The sequence below is a fragment of the Tursiops truncatus genome, chromosome 4, assembly GCF_011762595.2.
Source record: "Tursiops truncatus isolate mTurTru1 chromosome 4, mTurTru1.mat.Y, whole genome shotgun sequence".
Classification (NCBI taxonomy): Eukaryota; Metazoa; Chordata; class Mammalia; order Artiodactyla; family Delphinidae; genus Tursiops; species Tursiops truncatus.
In genome coordinates, this window is record NC_047037.1 from 77823213 (window position 1) to 77842783 (window position 19571).

At 40.4% G+C, this 19571-nt stretch overlaps 1 long non-coding RNA gene and 1 pseudogene across 1 annotated transcript; both read left to right on the forward strand.

Annotated features, from left to right (window-relative positions):
* Positions 1–344: 344 nt before the first annotated feature.
* On the forward strand, positions 345–5365 carry LOC117312164 (uncharacterized). Its single transcript, XR_012331509.1, has 2 exons — positions 345–396; positions 5216–5365. It is a non-coding gene; the product is annotated as an uncharacterized lncRNA (long non-coding RNA).
* Positions 5366–15681: 10316 nt separating this feature from the next.
* On the forward strand, positions 15682–17555 carry LOC109551462 (archaemetzincin-2 pseudogene; annotated as a pseudogene).
* Positions 17556–19571: the final 2016 nt, after the last annotated feature.

Consider the following 19571-nt stretch of genomic DNA (forward strand, 5'->3'; position numbering starts at 1 on the left):
TGTAATTCAGCAATACCTTAACCATGATTGGATTGAAGCTTCTGGAAGAAAAAAATATATTGCTGAATATTTTATGATAGCAGATAATTGAATATTTTGTAATAGCAGATAATTTATTTAGTCTCTTCCCTCGATTTACAGGCTGAAATGGAAAATTCCTTTCATGCACAGAATGCTTTTATTTCTCTCTCTCTTTCTTTTTAAGACTCAATTTTGCTAATACATTCCAATACAGCTGAACTTGTTCTCATGACCATCCACTATAATGAACGTGGGACAGATGAAGTAATAAGACCTCTGAAAGGGAGGTAACTGAAATGAGAACATCTTTTTTTTTTTTTTTCAGGAACTATATGCACAAAGGAGCCTGCTCAATCCAATGAAGTAAAAACATAGGTAATTTGAGTCCTGAGCAGAGATTAGATAATGGTCTTGGATGGGACCTTGGGAACAGTCATGGGAGATGAGGCATCATCCTGTTGAGATGGTCTTTGGGGAATATCTGGTTTGTGTGAGTGTTGTTTTGCTCCTGAGTCACAAAGCATGGGTTGTAGGGCTGGCCTTGGTCTGGGCTCCAGGCAAAGTTATGTACTTACCCTTGTAAACTGTGGTATTCAGTATAAGCGTTGCTGCGATTTATGTCCACACCTTTATGACCCCACTTTTGGAAATGACTCCAAATCTGAGTTCCAGGCAGCTGTTTCATGTCCACCCACAGCAAAGCAACAGATAGATGATGTAGGGGCGGCATGAGAAATGGTTTGTGAATGCCCAAATCTTGTTCTCTTGAACATATATTTTTGTTTGAAGAATGGGTTGATTCATATGTGTTTAAGAGAGGACAAAAAAATACTCTAATGTAAGAAAATCAAAAGTTGTGTAGACATACCCTCTTCAATCACGTGGCATTGAGAAACTGTGGCTGTTGGTCTCTCCTCCCTTTGCTTTCTTCTCAGCTGCTACTATCTGAGAAGACTTAAGCCCATGCCTGACGTTGAGTCATTTCTGGCTGAGGCTATGCATAGGGAGTTTGGAAATGTCACATTCCCAGACCCACATTTTAGGAACCAAGTCACTACTTTTGGGCTCCTACGTTGACCTAAATTCTTCCCTTTCAGCCAGATCTGCGATATCTGGCACCAAGAATAAACCTGGGTGCCCTTGTGGCCCCAGAGCCACAGTTCTCTCTATGTTGGCCTTTCTCTGTATGTTGGCCCAAGTCCCAGAGGTGAACTGTTATCCCTGTTTCCCCTCGTAAATTCTGACTTATTGTTCTGCCTGGATTTCTGCTTCTTCCTCTAGCACTAGGTACTCTACCCAACTTTCATCCACCCTTGTCCCTTCTTTCCACCATGGGGTGATCTGTGATGCCAGCTCATGGAATGACTGTGCCATAGGAAGGCACATTTGCCTTATTGGACCCTCATATTGATTCCTGTTCACTTAAGTCAGTGTCTCTCAATAGGAGTGTTACGACCCCCTAGGAGATATATTGGAAACTCCAGGGGGCATTTTTGATTGTCACAATTATTAGGAGAGGCACTAGTGACGTTTATGGAGAGGAACCAAGGATGCTGGCTATTTGATCATGTGCAGCATGGGCAGTACACCAACAAGTGTGGTGTGTCCTGTGCAACCTTCAAAAGTCACACTGGACATTTGTGCGGAAAAACCTGTTTATAATTATCTGGCTGTGAAACTCAATCCCATTTTACTTGGAAATACAAGTTACTTCTGCATATTTTAATATACACTGACTTTTCTGCAAACACCTCCTAGGCATTTTTAAAGGAAGAGAAGATTGCACTGTATTTGTTCAGAACTTTACCAACAGTAGTCACAATTTCAGAAAAGCACTTCGCTGCCAGCAATTTGCTTTTGTAATTTGAGTTGTCCGCACACATGTCTCTGTCTCCATTTGTCTCTGTCGTTCACTCAAATCTCAAAGCAACTGCTTCATTCTGCCTGCTAGTTAGTCATCCCTAAATATTAATATACTCCAGTACCTATTATTTAATTATAAATTATTCCTCTTCTACCAGTAATTTTCCTTTGTCTTTATAGTTAGGACATTGTATTGACTTTTAGAAATGTGTACAGAAGGTTTACAACTTGTGAATTTCTTTTCAGAATAATAAATGGGACCTAACAAAACATTCACTTAAAAATAGGTCATTGGATCTGATGGGGTTGAGAACCCTTGACCTAAGTGTATACTGTGGTACTGTCCATGGAAGGTAGAAAAGGACTGAAGAGGAGGTCGGTGCATTCCTGGAAGAAGACTGTAGCTACCTCAGGAGGTCTCATGGGTAGCATCCCCTTGAGGAACTAACCACCTTCCAAATTCCAGTGTTTACTCTCATCAGGTTTTCAGAAGTTTTCAGAATCCAGGGTCACTTGAATTACTCAAATCCATGAAGTTACTCATAGCCATAGTACAAGTTTACAGTGGGAGACATTTCTTCCCAGGGACTGAAAAGCTTATGTCCACTGCCCAGGGCAGCCAGTCCCAGGATCAGAATGAACACAGGATACTGAAGAGAGATAAGAAGAGGCGCTCCTGTCCCATAGCAACCACAAAAGGCAGGGTCTCTCCTTGGCATAGGGCTTGGGTGTGCACTGCCGAGTTAGGATGCCTTGGGTTTTTATTTCCTGTAGTCCAAGGTGACCACTTCCCCTCTGCCCACACCCTCACCCACCTTCACACAGTCTTCCCCCAGGCATGGTACAATTCAATTGGTTAAATATCTTCTACGAAATGACATTCACATTCTGGACCTGCCTTCCTCTGATTACATCTGGATTGCCTCCCTTGATTGAAGTTTCCTGAGAGCCACACATTTCAGACAGTCTCTTGCTTTACTCCCACAGGTGACTAACCACATCCATTGTGAATTTTGCTAGTTCAACTCAGAAGGTGACCTTATGTCCCTGATCTCCAAATTCATGGAGAGGGAGACCTCCCACTGTTGCTTCCATATTCTGCCAAAACTGATGTCAGAAATGAGGACGGAGTCTGTCTCAGTCTCCTTTCCTGCTCTGCACCAGTCCTATAGCTAGGACAGTTCTCCTGATTCTCAACTCAATTTGATAGAGAATATTCCTGCCTCACTCCAGCTCCCCACTGACTCCCCTCCACCCCCCCGGGTGGCAAAGTTTCAGCACAGATCAAACTGGAGACCACCTGAATTATGGCGATAACTGATTACGGTTCAGAATAGATAACATGGGCATCAGGATATTTGGTTTTGGGGGGTTTTGTTTGTTATTTATTGTTTTCGAAGGTACAGTGACTCCACTCATATAGACTGGTCAGAGATGGAATGATGAGCTAATTAACTGAACAGTCTAGGTAATTAAGAGATAGTATATATAACATAGATGAACAATGTTTTTGTTTGTTTGTTTGTTTTTTGTTTTTTTTGCGGTACACGGGCCTCTCACTGTTGTGGCCTCTCCCATTGCGGAGCACAGGCCCCGGACGCGCAGGCTCTGGACGCGCAGGCTCAGCGGCCATGGCTCACGGGCCTAGCCGCTCCGCAGCATGTGGGATCTTCCCGGGCCGGGGCACGAACCCGTGTCCCCTACATCGGCAGGCGGACTCTCAACCACTGCACCACCAGGGAAGCCCCTGAACAATGGTTTTTGAAGAATTATTAATGAAATACAGTTAATTCAAAATGTATATTAACTATAATTGAGTTGTTTTTTCATGGTTCAGAAGGGAAAATTTCAGGAAAGTATGCTTGCGCCCCACCCACCTCTCATGATTATATTACAGACTGAAATAATTGTTTCCTCACACTTTTCATCTCAATCACCCAAATCCTCTCAGTCTTATCAGTGTTCTCCGTGCTCTTTGACTTCCCAGAATTGAAACGTTCAGTATTATTTCTGCATCAGTAAGAATCAGTCACTGTAACCTCCTTGTAGCTTCAGCTCATTTTTGCATTACTTTCATTAACTTTTTTGATTGAGTGTGAAGAAGCTTCCCTCACCAAATCAAGAATTTATGTTAGTGTATATCTGTAAGGCTTTAATTTAATGCCAGCCATTCTTCTTCATTAAAAGAAGATACAGTAAATATAGCACAAGTTCATAGCTTTCTCCAAGAACTTTTAAATATTGAATGAACACTAAACTGAAATTTAAGTGTAAGAAATATTTTAAATTGTACATCATTTATTCATTCATTTAATTATGCATTACATGAAACATTTGTTAAACATCCATCATGTGGCAGACACTGTATTAGGCGCTGGAGATACTAAGATAGTAAGTCATGGTCCCAGTTCTCAAGGAGCTCATAGTTTAAAAGAAGCGAGACAGGTAAGTAAAAATACGAGTTCAACTCAGTGAAATGGGTACTACATGGAGGTTTGCTGATGCTCAGTTGTGGCACAAATGAACTAAATGATCAACTCTACTTAAAACAGAGGGCTAAAAAAAAAAAAAAAAAACAGAGGGCTACAGGGACTTCCCTGGTGGTCCAGTGGTTAAGGCTCTGCGCTTCCACTGCAGGGGCACAGGCCTGATCCCTGGTCGGGGATGGGGGTGGGGGGAGCTAAGACCTCACATGCCCCGCGGCGAGGCCAAACTAAGATTAAAAAAAAAAAAAGAAGGCTACAAAAGGTTCACAGAGGAAGATGCTTATAACAAGTTTTGAAGGAGAGGTAGAAATTTTCCTGCTAGAGACAGCAAAGAAGGACATTTCAGAAAGATGGAAGAGTGTGTGCTAATGTAAAGAGGCAAGTAACAGTAATTGTACTTTGTTCCCAATAACTGGGAATTAGAAGCAGTTTGATGGCACTAATGCCTAAGACAAGACCTTATAGGAGACAGGGCTGGAAGGGCTAGATCCTAAATGGTATTGAATACCTTGATAAAAGGTTTGGATTTCATTCAGTTGGCAGTCGGCAGTAATTGGGTGCTAAATGTGGAAGTGACATCAGATCTGTGGTAAGAAGACCACGATTCTGTGTGGATGGATATACGGTAAGATCAGAGATAAAGAGTGTAGCTGAAATAGTTGGCTGACTACTGAATATTCATGATGCAGGGAAGCATTTGCTCCACCAGTGTCAACATTTCCTAGATCTTTCCAGGTGGAACCCTGTGGCTCGCTCTGGCTAAAGGAATGTGAGTAAAAGTGTATAGGGCATTCTGAGCCAAGGTGGTTAAGTGAATCTACCTCATACTGTCTTCCCTTCCACAGCAGCCCTGGAGGCCTCGTTGTGAAGATGGTTGTGTCACAAGATGGGAGGAACCTGGATCCCTGAGTCAGAGAAGAGGTGCCCAGGAGAGCCACCCAACCAAGAACACCTACACTGAACTCTGCATGAGTAAAAAAATAATTTGTGTGTGTGTTAAGCGTCAGATATCCAAATATTGTTAACACTGTTAGATTACCTCAATCTAACTAATCTGACTAATGCAAAAGGAGTATTAGGAGATGTTTGCAATATTTGAGATAAGATAAAGACTTTCTATATTATATGCTGAAGTATAGGAGCCCTTGGAGAAGACAAGTGGAAGATGGAAGAAAGAGGGATAATAATTTATGGATAATATTGAGAAGGCAGGAGGAGATAGGATCCAGAGCATAAGAAGCATTAGCTCCTTCAACAGGAGGCAGGAAAGAGGGATGCCTATTTAAAACAGAAGGGAAGACACATCTATAGGTGAGCAGTAAGAAGCCACCTAGTTTTCTCTAAGACAGAGGAGGTAAAGACATCTGCTGAGAGAGTGAAAGGATAGCAATAAAGGTCCAAGACAAACAGTAATTTCTGTGAAGAACAGGAGAGAGCTGGGCAGAGATATTTAACAAGTGAAAGGCCACCAGCCCACATGGTTGGATGAATTTTCTCCAGCCCAGCTCATCATTCTGGGTGTAGGGGGAAGATAGGTGGATTTTAGGATTGATCCAAGGTTAAAGGATTGCAGAGTAGATGCATTGCAAGAACAAAGGAATGGTGGAATTGGCTCAGTAAGTTAGGATAGGCCTAGCTGCTGTAACCAGGGACCCAACAGTAATTCAGTGGTTCAAACAAGATAGAATTTTCCAATTCCAGGTACAATGGAGTATTCCACAATGGATGCAGCTAAAAATAAAACAAAAACCTGGACATAGTATATAGAGCAGATTTTTGAGGACTCTGAAAATTAAATAGTAGTTGGTGATTGGGGAAGAGGACTAGAATTTGAAGTACCATCAAACTGGTAGTGAGTTTGTCATCTTTTTGCTCCAATAAGCAGCATAAAACCTGAATTTGGGCATCTGCACAGAGGGAGCTCCAGGAGAATCCCTCTAGCTCTGGCTCAAAGAACAGAGAAGAGTCTCCTAATGCTCTGAGAGAGTGGGGGAAACCCGCCTTTTTTCTTTTCTCCATTCTCTCACACGCCAGCCCCTAAGAAATCCCATGGTGGCAGTGGCAGTGGCAGCATCTGTAGTGACGGTTGGACCTGCAGGATTCTAAAATGCTGAGGGAGGGGAACCTTTGTCTCTGATCAGAGGAGCTGTGATCATCTGTGTGGGACAGACCCCTGTTGCTTTTTGTTTTCTCTCTGCCCTCCTGCTGGTTGATCCTGGACATCAGTGTAATTGCAAAAACTGTGCAACAGAGTCAATAAAAAGCTCCAGCTTTCTGGTTGGAGAATTCCAGGTAACCAGAAAGTACTGAAGAGATTGCCACAGGGAGGAGATTGGGAAAGCAACCCCATAAAGTTGCTTATGAATTCTTGGGCCCACTTCCAAGTGCATATGCCCATGCCCATGCTGACTCCAAACAGCATACAAGTTTAAGAACTGAACTTAAACTTGTTCTAATAAGAACTTGGAATTCTTATTAGATACTATGGAGGACAGAAAGAAGTGAGACAACGTTCCTAAAGTGAAGAAAGAAAAAACACTGTCAAGCCAGAATTCTATATCCAGGAAAAATACTTTCTGGAGGGAAGGTGAAATAAAGACATTCTCAATGAAGGAAAACTAAGAGCCAGCAGACCTGCCCAAAAATAATTGCTAAAGGAAGTCCTTCAGACTGAAGAAAAATTATACCAGAGGAAGGAAACTTGGGATATCAGAAATGAAGAGAGAGCAACAAAAATAACAAATACATAGGTAAATATGAGAGTATTCTTCTCCTCTTGAATTATTTGAAATACTTTTCTAAAGCAAAAATTAGAAAACATCTAGAACTGAACAAAAATGAAAATACAACACATCAAAATTTGTGGATGCAATTAAAGCATTGCTTAGAGAGAGATTTATAGCATTAAATGCTTATATTGGCAAAGAAGAAAGTTCTCAAATCAACAATCTAAACTTACACCTTGAGAAGCTTTTAAAAAGATGAGCTAAAGCAACCCCAAACAGCAGAAGAATGGAAAAAATAAAGATAAGGGCAAAAATCAGTGAAATTGAAAACAGAAAACCAACAGATAAATATCAGTGAAACAAAAAACTCAATAAAACTTGATAAATCTTTAGCCAGACAGAGAGAAAGAGAGAGAGAGAGCATGAGGGGAATGTGGGAGGGTGGCAGTAGGCAGGGATTGCCAATATCAGGAATGAAAGAGGAATATGACTACAGACCCTATAGACATCAAAAGAATATTAAGGGAATACTATGAAGAACAACTCTACACGCAAAAATTCAACAACTTCAATTAAATTGACTGATTTCTTGAAAATTACAAACTATGAGATGTACTAAAGATTAAATAGATATTAAAGAGATTGAATTCATGGTTTAAAATCTTTCAAAAGAGAAAGCTCTAAACCCAGATGGTTCCACTGGTGAATTTGCCAAATGTTTAAAGAATAACTAACATTATTTCTACAGTTTCTTCCAGAAAATATAAGATGAGGGAACAGTTCCCAACTTACTTTATAAAAGCAGCTTTACCCCGATACCAAAACCAGACAAAGATAGTACTAGGAAAGAAAACTGGAGACTAATATACCATATAAACAGAAACCCAAATATTCCAACAAGATATTAGCAAATTGAATCCAGTAATATATAAAAAGAATAAAACACCACAATCAAGGAAGTTTATCCTGGCAATGCAATGTTAGTTCAATATTTCAAAATTATTCAGTATAATCCACCATACTAATATCAAAACCCAGCATTAAGAAAATGAATAGGTGAACCACAGGTAGAAAGAAAATATTTGCAAAACAAAATATCTGATAAAGGACTTGTATTCAGAATATATAAATAACCCTCAAGACTCAACAAAAACAAATTGGACAAAAGATTTGAGCAAACATTTTACCAAAGAAGCTATATTGTTGGCCCACAAGCCCATGAAAAGATGCCCCAAATTGTAGTCATTAGAAAAATGCAGATTAAAACTACAGTTTAGCCAGTAGGATAGCTGAAATTAAAAACACTGACAATATGAAGCCTTGGTGAATATGGAGAAACTGGAATCCTCATACGTTATAAGCAAGAATGCAAAGTGGTACAGCCACTTGGAAAATCAGTTTGGCAGTTTTTTTTAAAGTTAAACATATACGTACAATGTGGTCCAGCGATTTCACTCCTAGATATTTACCTAAGAAAAATAAAAATATGTCCTCACAAGACTTGTATTTGAATATAGCATAAGCATCCATAATAACCACAAATGGTAATAATACAAATGTTCATCATCTAGTGAACGGGTAATCAAAATATAGTATATCTATGCAATAGAATATTACTCAGCAACTAAGAGGAATGAACTACTGATACACATAACAGCATGGATGAATCTCAAAAGCGTCATGCTAAATGAAAGAACCTAGTCACAAAAGTCATAACATACTATATGATTCCATTTGTATGAAATTCTAGAAAAGGCAAAACTATAATGACCTGAAGCACATCAGTGGTACCCTGGGGGAAAGGATGTACTGCAAAAGGGCAGAAGGGAGCTTTCGGTGAGTGAAAGAAGTGTACTGAAACTGGATTGTGGGGGGCTGGCTGCATGACTCTGTACATGTATGCATGCAATTTACCAAAATGCATCAAACTATACATCTAAAATGTAGGTGAATTTTATTACATGTAAATTATGCCACAATACAGATGTAAAAATTAAAATGAAGGTTAAGTAAAGATGTTTCCAGACAAACAAAACATGAGAGAATTCAATGCTAGCAGCTGTAAACCAAAAGAAACACCATGAAGTTCTTCAGGCTAAAGGAAAATGATATCAGATGTTAGCATGGAAGAGCACTGGAAAGGGTAAATTTGTGGTTAAATGTACAAGAATGTTGACTGTTTACATCAAAACAATAATAACCCCATTTGTAGAACTAAAATACAATACAATGGTAACAATAGCTCAAACTGTGGGAAGGTGATAAATGCAGTTTAACTGTTGCAAAGTTTCTTGCCTTATTTAGGAAGTGGTAAAATCAAAAGTACTTACTTAAGGTAGACTGTAATACATCAAGAAGGCATATTGTAATCTCTAGGGTAACCACTAAAAGAACTATTGTAAGAATGTGTAACTAAAATGTGAATAAAGAAGAAAAATGGAATAATTAAAAATGTTTTCATAATCCAAAAGAAGGCAAGACAGTTGGACCCCCAGGAACCTGTTGAGATCGCGGGCCTGATCCTCTGCCCACCTAGGCCCCTGCCAGCTGCACGGGTCCTGGGGGAGTGGGAGGGAGGGAAAGGGGAGCAAAAGTAAAGGCCGGACCTCCGGGACGGCACCCCTGAGTGGTGGCTGGGGAAGGGAAGGAGTCTACACCCAGTGGGACCCACCCACGGTTCGGGGTCCAGCGGGGATGGGGTACACCCTGGAGGAGACAGTGGGAGGGAGCGTGAAGGAACAGAAGGGAACGAGGTGAGTGCTTCACCTGTCCACTTAGGCACCGGGAAGGCTGTTGGGCTCCCAGGCCTAATCCTCTGCCCTTGGAGCCTCCTTCCTGCTGCGCAGAGCACAAGCCCCGCCCCTACACCCCCACCCAGGGCCCCACCTCTACACTCAGAGAACCCCTCCCACAAGCTGGGCTTAAACCCTACCCACACACCCTCACTCAGGGCCCTACATCCAAACTCTGGAACCCCACACTCCAGAGGCCCTTCTTTCCATGTGCTGTCTCTCCCCTTCCATGCAGGTCCTAAGCAGAGGCCCCGTGCCATGCTCAAACTTAACCCGCCACCTGCCTAGGTCCCACCGCACCCTAAACCCCGCCTCTGCCTAAGTTCCACCCCCCACCTAAACTCCACCTCCACACCCAAGGCTTTTTTTTTTTCCTCTTTTAAACTGGGGTTTAAAACTGGGGTTCTGTTTCACCTTGTTGATTCTTTTATATTTTTATTTTTCCTAATAAATCTTTTACTTTTCTAATTTTATTTTATTCTTTATACTTTGTTAGTGATCTCTCCTTTTGGTGTGTTGCCCCACACACACTTTTTTTTTTTTTTTCCTTTTTTCTGCTGTGGTTTTATTTTACCTGGTTGCAGTTGTTTCAATTATAGTTTTATTTTTCCTAATATATTCTTTATCTTTCTAATTTTATTGTATTTTTTATTCTTTGATATTGTACTGCTCCTTTTTTTCTTTCTTTCATCCTTTTTTTTTAACCATGCCATGAAGCTTGCAGGATCTTGGTTCCCAGGCCGGAGGTCAGGCCCATGCTCCTGTGGTGGGAGCTCCAAGTCCAAACTGCTGGACTAACAGAGAACTTCAGACCCCATGGAATATCAGTTGGAGTGAGGCCTCCCTGAGGTCCTCATATCAGCACCAGGACCCAGCTCTATCTAACTGCCTGCAAACTCCAGTGCTGGACACCTCAGGCCAAACAACCAGTAAGACAGGAATTACAGCATCACCCATCAAAAAAAAAAACAAAAATGAAATGACAAAAAAATATGTTACAGATGAAGGAGCAAGGTAAAAACCTACAAGACCAAGTAAATGAAGACAAAATAGGCAAACTACCTGAAAAAGAATTCAGAGTAATGATAGTAAAGATGATCCAAAATCTCAGAAACAGAATGGAGAAAATTCAAGAAACATTTAACAAGGATCTAGAAGAACTAAAGAGCAAACAAACAGTGATGAACAACACAATTACTGAAATTAAAGATACTCTAGAAGGATTCAATAACAGAATAACTGAGGCAGAAGAACAGATAAGTGACCTGGAAGATAAACTGGTGCCAGGGAGCAGAATAAAGAAAAAAGAATGAAAAGAATTGCAGACAGTCTCAGAGACCTCTGGGACAACATTAAACACACCACCATTCGAATTATAGTGGTCCCAGAAGAAGAAGACAAAAGAAAGGGTCTGACAAAATATTTGAAGAGATTATAGTCGAAAACTTCCCTAACATGGGAAAGGTAATAGTCAATCAAGTCCAGGGAGCACAGAGAGTACCATACAGGATAAACCCAAAGAGAAACACGCCGAGACACATATTAATCAAACTATCAAATATTAAATACAAAGAAAAAATATTAAAAACAGCAAGGAAAAAGCAATAAATAACATACAAGGGAATCCCCATAAGGTTGACAGCTGATTTTTCAGCAGAAACTCTGCAAGCCAGAAGGGAGTGCAGGACATATTTAAAGTGATGAAAGGGAAAAACCTACAACCAAGATTACTCTACCCAGCAAGGATCTCATTCAGATTCGATGGAGAAATTAAAACCTTTACAGATAAGCAAAAGTTAAGAGAATTCAGCACCACAAAACCAGCTTTACAAGAAAAGCTACAGGAACTTCTCTAGGCAGGAAACACAAGAGAAGGAAAAAACCTACAAAACAAACCCAAAACAATTAAGAAAATGGTAATAGGAACATACATATCAATAATTCCCTTAAATGTAAATGGAATAAATGCTCCAACCAAAAGACATAGACTGGCTGAATGGATACAAAACAAGACCCATACATATGCTATCTACAAGAGACCCACTTCAGACCTAGGGACACATACAGACTGAAAGTGAAGGGATGGAAAAAGATAGTCCATACAAATGGAAATCAAAAGAAAGCTGGTGTAGCAAGTCTCATATCAGACAAAACAGACTTTAAAATAAAGCCTATTACAAGAGACAAAGAAGGACATTACATAATGATCAAGAGATCAATCTAAGAAGAAGATATAACAGTTGTAAATATTTATGCACCCAACATAGGAGCACCTTAATACTTAAGGCAAATACTAACAGCCATAAAAGGGGAAATCGACAGTAACACAATTATATAGGGGACTTTAACACCCCACTTTCACCAATGGACAGATCATCCAAAATGAAAATAAATAAGGGAACACAAGCTTTAAATGACACATTAAACAAGACGGACTTAATTGATATTTATAGGACATTCCCTCTAAAAACAACAGAATACACTTTCTTCTCAAGTGCTCATGGAACATTCTCCAGGATAGATCATATATTGGGTCAGAAATCAAGCCTTGATAAATTTAAGAAAATTGGAATCATATCAAGTATCTTTTCCGACCACAACACTATGAGACTAGATATAAATTACAGGAAAAAAATCTGTAAAAAATACAAACACATGGAGGCTAAACAATACACTACTAAATAACCAAGACATCACTGAAGAAATCAAAAAATACCTAGAGGGCTTCCCTGGTGGCGCAGTGGTTGAGAGTCCACCTGCCGATGCAGGGGACACGGGTTCGTGCCCTGGTCCGGGAAGATCCCACATGCCGCAGAGCGGCTGGGCCCATAAGCCATGGCCGCTGAGCCAGCATGTCCGGAGCCTATGCTCCGCAACGAGAGAGGCCACGACAGTGAGAGGCCCACATAACGCAAAAAAAAAAAAAAAAAAAACCTAGAAACAAATGACAAGGAAAACACGATGACCCAAAACCTATGGGATGCAGCAAAGCAGTTTTAAGATGGAAGTTAATAGCAATACAGTCCTACCTCAAGAAACAAGAAAAATCTCAACCAACCTAACCCTACACCTAAAGCAATTAGAGAAAAACAAACAAACAAAAAAAACCCCAAAGTTATCAGAAGGAAAGAAATCATAAGTATCAGATCAGAAATAAATGAAAAAGAAATGAAGGAAACAATGGCAAATATCAGTAAAACTAAAAGCTGATTCTTTGAGAAGATAAACAAAATTGATAAACCATTAGCCAGACTCATCAAGAAAAAAGGGGAGAAGACTCAGATCAACAGAATTAGAAACGAAAAAGAAGTAACAACTGACCCTGCAGAAATACAAAGTTTCATGAGAGATTGCCAAAAGCACCTATATGCCAATAAAATGGACAACCTGGAAGAAATGGACAAATTCTTAGAAAAGCACAACCTTCCAAGACTGAACCAGGAAGAAATAGAAAATATAAACAGACCAATCACAAGCACTGAAATTGAAACTGTGATTTTAAATCTTCAACAAACAAAAGCCCAGGACCAGACGGATTCACAGGCAAATTCTATGAAACATATAGAGAAGAGCTAACACCTATCCTTCTCAAACTCTCCCAAAATATAGCAGAGGGAGGAACACTCCCAAACTCATTCTACGAGGCCACCATCATCCTGATTCCAAAACAAGACAAAGATGTCACAAAAAAATAAGCCTACAGGCAAATATCTCTGATGCACATAGATGCAAAAATCCTCAACAAAATACTAGCAAACAGAATCCAACATCACATTAAAAGGATCATACACCATGATCAAGTGGGGTTTATCCCAGGAATGCAAGGATTCTTCAATATATGCAAATCAATCAATGTGATACACTATATTAACAAACTGAAGGATAAAAACCGTATGATAATCTCCATAGATGCAGAAAAAGCTTTTGAAAAAATTCAACACCGATTTATATAAAAACTCTCCAGAAAGTAGTCATAGAGGGAACCTACCTCAACATAATAAACACCATATATGACAGACCCACAGCCAACATCATTCTCAATGGTGAAAAACTGAAACCATTTCCTCTAAGATCAGGAACAAGACAAGGTTGCCCATTCTCACCACTATTATTCAACATAGTTTTGCAAGTTTTAGCCACAGCAATCAAAGAAGAAAAAGAAATAAAAGGAATCCAAATCGGAAAGAAGAAGTAAAGCTGTCACTGTTTGCAGATGACATGATGCTATACATAGAGAATCCTAAAGACGCTACCAGAAAACTACTAGAGCTAATCAATGAATTTGGTAAAGTTGTAGGATACAAAATTAATGCACAGAAATCTCTGGCATTCCTATATACTAATGATGAAAAATCTGAAAGAGAAATTAAGGAAACACTCCCATTTACCGTTGCAACAAAAAGAATAAAATACCTAGGAATAAACCTACCTAAGGAGACAAAAGACCTGTATGCAGAAAACTATAAGACACTGATGAAAGAAATTAAAGATGACACAAACAGATGGAGAGATATACTATGCTCCTGGATTGGAAGAATCAACATTGTGAAAGTGACTATACTATCCTAAGCAATCTACAGGTTCAACGCAATCCCTATCAAACTACCAATGGCATTTTCCACAGAACTAGAACAAAAAAATTCACAATTTGTATGGAAACAAAAAAGACCCCAAATAGCCAAAACAATCTTGAGAAAGAAAAACGGATCTGGAGGAATCAGACTCCTGGACTTCAGACTATACTACAAAGCTACAGTAATCAAGACAGTATGGTACTGGCACAAAAACAGAAAGATAGATCAATGGAACAGGATAGAAAGCCCAGCGATAAACCCACACACGTATGGTCACCTTATCTTTGATAAGGGAGGCAAGAGTATACAGTGGAGAGAAGACAGCCTTTTCAATAAGTGGTGCTGGGAAAACTGGACAGCTACATGTAAAAGAATGAAATTAGAACACTTCCTAACACCATACACAAAAATAAACTCAAAATGGATTAAAGACCTAAATATAAGGCCAGACACTATAAAACTCTTAGAGAAAAACATAGGCAGAACACTCTATGACATAAATCACAGCAAGATCCTTTTTGACCCACCTCCTAGAGAAATGGAAATAAAAACAAAAATAAACAAATGGGACCTAATGAAACTTCAAAGCTTTTGCACAGCAAAGGAAACCATAAACAAGACGAAAAGACAACCTTCAGAATGGGAGAGAATATTTGCAAATGAAGCAACTGACAAAGGATTAATCTCCAAAATATACAAGCAGCTCATGAAGCTCAATATCAAAAAAACAAACAATCCAATCTAAATATGGGCGGAAGACCTAAACAGACATTTCTCCAAGGAAGATATACAGATTGCCAACAAACACATGAAAGGATGCTCAACATCATTAATCATTAGAGAAATGCAAATCAAAACCACAATGAGGTATCACCCGCACACCGGTCAGAAAGGCCATCATCAAAAAATCTACAGGCATTAAATGCTGGAGAGGGTTTAGTGAAAAGGGAACCCTCCTGCACTGTTGGTGGGAATTTAAATTTTAATTTAAATTAAATTGATACAGCCACTATGGAGAACAGTATGGAGGTTCCTTAACTAAAAATAGAACTACCATACGACCCAGCAATCCCACTACTGGGCATATACCCTGAGAAAACCATAATTCAAAAAGAGACATGCAGCGCGAAGGGGCGGGCACGGTGTCGGGCACAGGGCACAGCGCAGGGCAAGGCGCAGGGCGGGTGACGTCGACACCCGGCGGGAAGACGGTGATGGCGTGAGGGTGACCGGGGTGAAGGCACCTGCACCACGCGCTCCTGCCCGGACCCAGACATGCCGGTTCTGGTGAGGCAGAAACTTGAGAGGAGCCGTCCTCTCCCTGAAGCCTCGTGGTGGAACAGCTGTCTGACCCGTTCAAAGGGAAGGATGAAATCTCTTCACACGCACGCGATGTGAATGGAAGAGGCCTGTCACTATGCGAACAGTACGGCACTCTGAACACAGACTAAAGACAGCTCTCATCTCAAAGAACCCAGCGCTTGTGTCACAGTATGAGAAGTTAGATGCTGGGGAAAAGCATCTGATGGACGAAGCCTTCCGGCCAAACAGTGATTCTTTGGACCCATTACTTTGCATTCGCAGTCAGACTGGATAACCTCCCATCCTGAGGCTCCCCAAGACTTTGAAGAGTTTTTCAATGATCCTTACAGAAAGACACCCTCTCCACAGAAGCATAGTATTTATATACAGTGCATTGGATTGCTAGGAAACACCAGAAGTATCAGTGAAGAATATGTGAAATGGCTCAAGGGCTACCGTGAAGCATTTTTCTATGGCTTGACGGTAAAACTCCTAGAACCAGTTCCTGTCTCTGCAACGAGATGTTCCTTTAGAATCAATGATAACACACAGAACCTACGGATTCATGCAGGGCAGATCCTGAAGTTCTTAAAAAAGAAGAAACCTGAAGATGCTTTTTGTGTTGTGGGAATAACAATGATCGATCTTTACCCAAGAGACTCCTGGAATTTTGTCTTTGGACAGGCATCCTTGACAGATGGTGTGGAGATATTCAGCTTTGCCAGGTGCGGCAGTGATTTTTACAGCTGACACTACAAAGGCAAACTGAAGAAGCTGCAGAAGAAATCTTCAAGTGACTACTCAGTGTTTGATAATTATTACGTTCCTGAAGTGACTAGTGTTTTGCTGCTTTGGTCCTGTAAGACTTTAACCCATGAGATTGGACATATCTATGGACTTCGGCACTGCCAGTGGCTCACATGCCTGACGCAAGGCTCCCACCACTTGGAAGAAGCTTACCAGCGTCCCCTCGACCTTTGCCCCATCTGTTTACGCAGAGTGCTATCGGCTTCCACCTTAAAGACAGATACAAAGGGACACGGGTTCCAGCCCTGGCCCGGGAAGATCCCACATGCCGCGGAGCAACTAAGCCCGTGCGCCACAACTACTGAGCCTGCACTCTAGAGCCCATGAGCCACAACTACTGAGCCCATGAGCCACAACTACTGAAGCCCGCGCACCTAGAGCCTGAGCTCCGCAACAAGAGAAGCCACCGCAATGAGAAACCCATCCACAATGAAGAGTAACCCCTGCTTGCAGCAACTAGAGAAAGCCCACGGGCAGCAATGAAGACCCAACGCAGCCAAAAATAAATTAAATAAATAAATAATAAATTTACTTTAAAAAAAAGACATGCACCATAATATTCATTGCAGCACTATTTACAATAGCCAGACATGGAAGCAACCTAAGTGTCCATCAACAGATGAATGGATAAAGAAGATGTGGCACATATATACAATGGAATATTACTCGGCCATAAAAGGAAATGAAATTGAATTATTTGCAGTGAGGTGGATGGACCTTGAGTCTCTCGTACAGAGTGAAGTAAGTCAGAAAGAGAAAAACAAATACCATATGCTAATACATATATATGGAACCTAAAAAAAACTGGTTCTGAAGAACCTATGGGCAGTACAGGAATAAAGACACAGATGTAGAGAATAGGCTTGAGGACACGGGAAGGGAGAAGGGTAAGCTGGGACGAAGTGAGAGAGTAGCACTGACATATATACACTACCAAGTAAAATAGATAGCTAGTGGGAAGCAGATGCATGGCACAGGGAGATCAGCTCGGTGCTTTGCAACCACCTAGAAGGGTGGGATAAGGAGGGTGGGAGGGAGATGCAAGAGGGAGGGGATATGGGGTATACATATGCATATAGCTGATTCACTTTGTTATACAGCAGAAACTAACACAACACTGTAAAGCAATTATACTCCAATAAAGATGTTAAAAAAAAAAGGCAAGAAATGAGAAATAAAAGAACAAAGCACAAGAGGACAGATAGGAGAGAAATAGCAAGTGTTAGACTTAAACTGTATCATTAAGTATTAATTATTTTAAATGTCAATGGTCTATGATCCAATTAAAAGACAAAGTTTGTCAGAGCAAATAAAAACACAGAAACCAGCTAAATGCTATTAACCAGAGCCACACATTAGAGAGAAAGATGAGGAAGATTGAAAAATAAAAGGATGAGAAAAGATATCCTACCCAAATACTAATCAAAGTAAATCTTATGTTGTGAAATTAATATCAGACAAAGTAGATGTTGAGGTAAGCAGTATTGCTAGAGGTCAAAGGGAACATTTCATAATTAAACATATTTTAAAACATTACCCATTTCTATCTTCCTTTCTTTTGTTAAGTGCTATAATTTTCTAATAATGGAATAACTATATTCAGGTAAGATGATGACTCCAAAATGCTGTGTCATTTCAAGCACAAAAATATGATGAAACTAATTTTTTTAAAAATTATTGCCCATCTATGCATGCCATTAGACTTTTAAGAGAGACACCTTTGAAAATGTTAGGACTTACATTTGCTGATCACCAAAGATTTTATTTGTTCCTATATAGCATTAATGTGCAAAACTACTTATTGCATCTGTCCTGTTTAATAGTCTGCTTCCCTTTCCTCTTTATTCTTCTGAAGTCACGGGTAATGAATTCACTCAGAAAACAGGAGTGAGTTAGCACTCATCAGCTATTATGTGTCTTGATGAGAGTTCGGACATTACCTGTCTTTAAAAAAATAACTACTGTAGCTTCGCGTTCAGCTATTTTTTTCTGGATATGCATCTAGCTTCTAATATACCCTTAAACAGAAGGTAATAAATGTAAAGCTATAGAACTTTGTATAAATGTCAGGTTCTGTGATTATTTTTCACCAAACTCAGAACGCCATCATTCAGAAACCACATATGATTCAGTGAGGTGCTTTTGCTCATAAAAACCATTTAGTTTCTCTCGGGGAGCTGTAGCCAGAGGAAGAGACACTCTCTAAACATTGAACCAGGAGCTGTTCAGGTAGAACACTGGGGAGGACACACAGAATGTGTCCATCGTTCAACAACTTCATTTGAATCAGAACCAGTAACAAAATAACAACAAAATGGAGGGGCCGTCATTTCCAAGCTTTGATGTCTTATAAGCTGGTGGAGCTAAAATTTACTGTAACTGTAGGCACACTGAAACCGGGAGATCTGAGAAGGTGTGGCCACGGTGTAGGGCCCTCAGAGGAGGGAGTGGTTATCAAAACGCAGAGGAAGCATCCTGTGCAGAGAGGAGCTAAGACTTTTGGTTGGTGGAGCAGGAGAGAGCTGGGGAGGAGAGCAGAAAAACCTTTGCCTTACTCTCCTTCCTTTTTCACACCTCCTGCCAATAATCTCTACTGGCCAAACACAATGGGAAACCAGCAAGCAAGTTGGTGCAACCTTTGTGGGAACAGAGTAAGATGGAGAAGTGTATAGAGGGGATCTGGAGGAGCACAGGGAAACTATCTGGCACGGGGGCTGTCACAACTGTCTAGATAAGAGACCACTTACTGAATTTGAATCTCAGCTCTGCCATAAACTGTGTGCTGTTTGACTTTGTGGAAGATGCTTAACTGCTCTGAGCCGCAGTGTCCTATTCTGTTAAAATGAGAGGAATATCCTTACCTCACAGATTATTGTGAGGATAAGGTTAACGTGTGTCATTTAGTGCAGTGCCTGGCACACAGTAAGTGCTAGATAAATAAGTTACTTTCCCTTCTTCGTTGAACTTATACTCTTCTTGCCTCTTTTAAGCCAAGCCTAG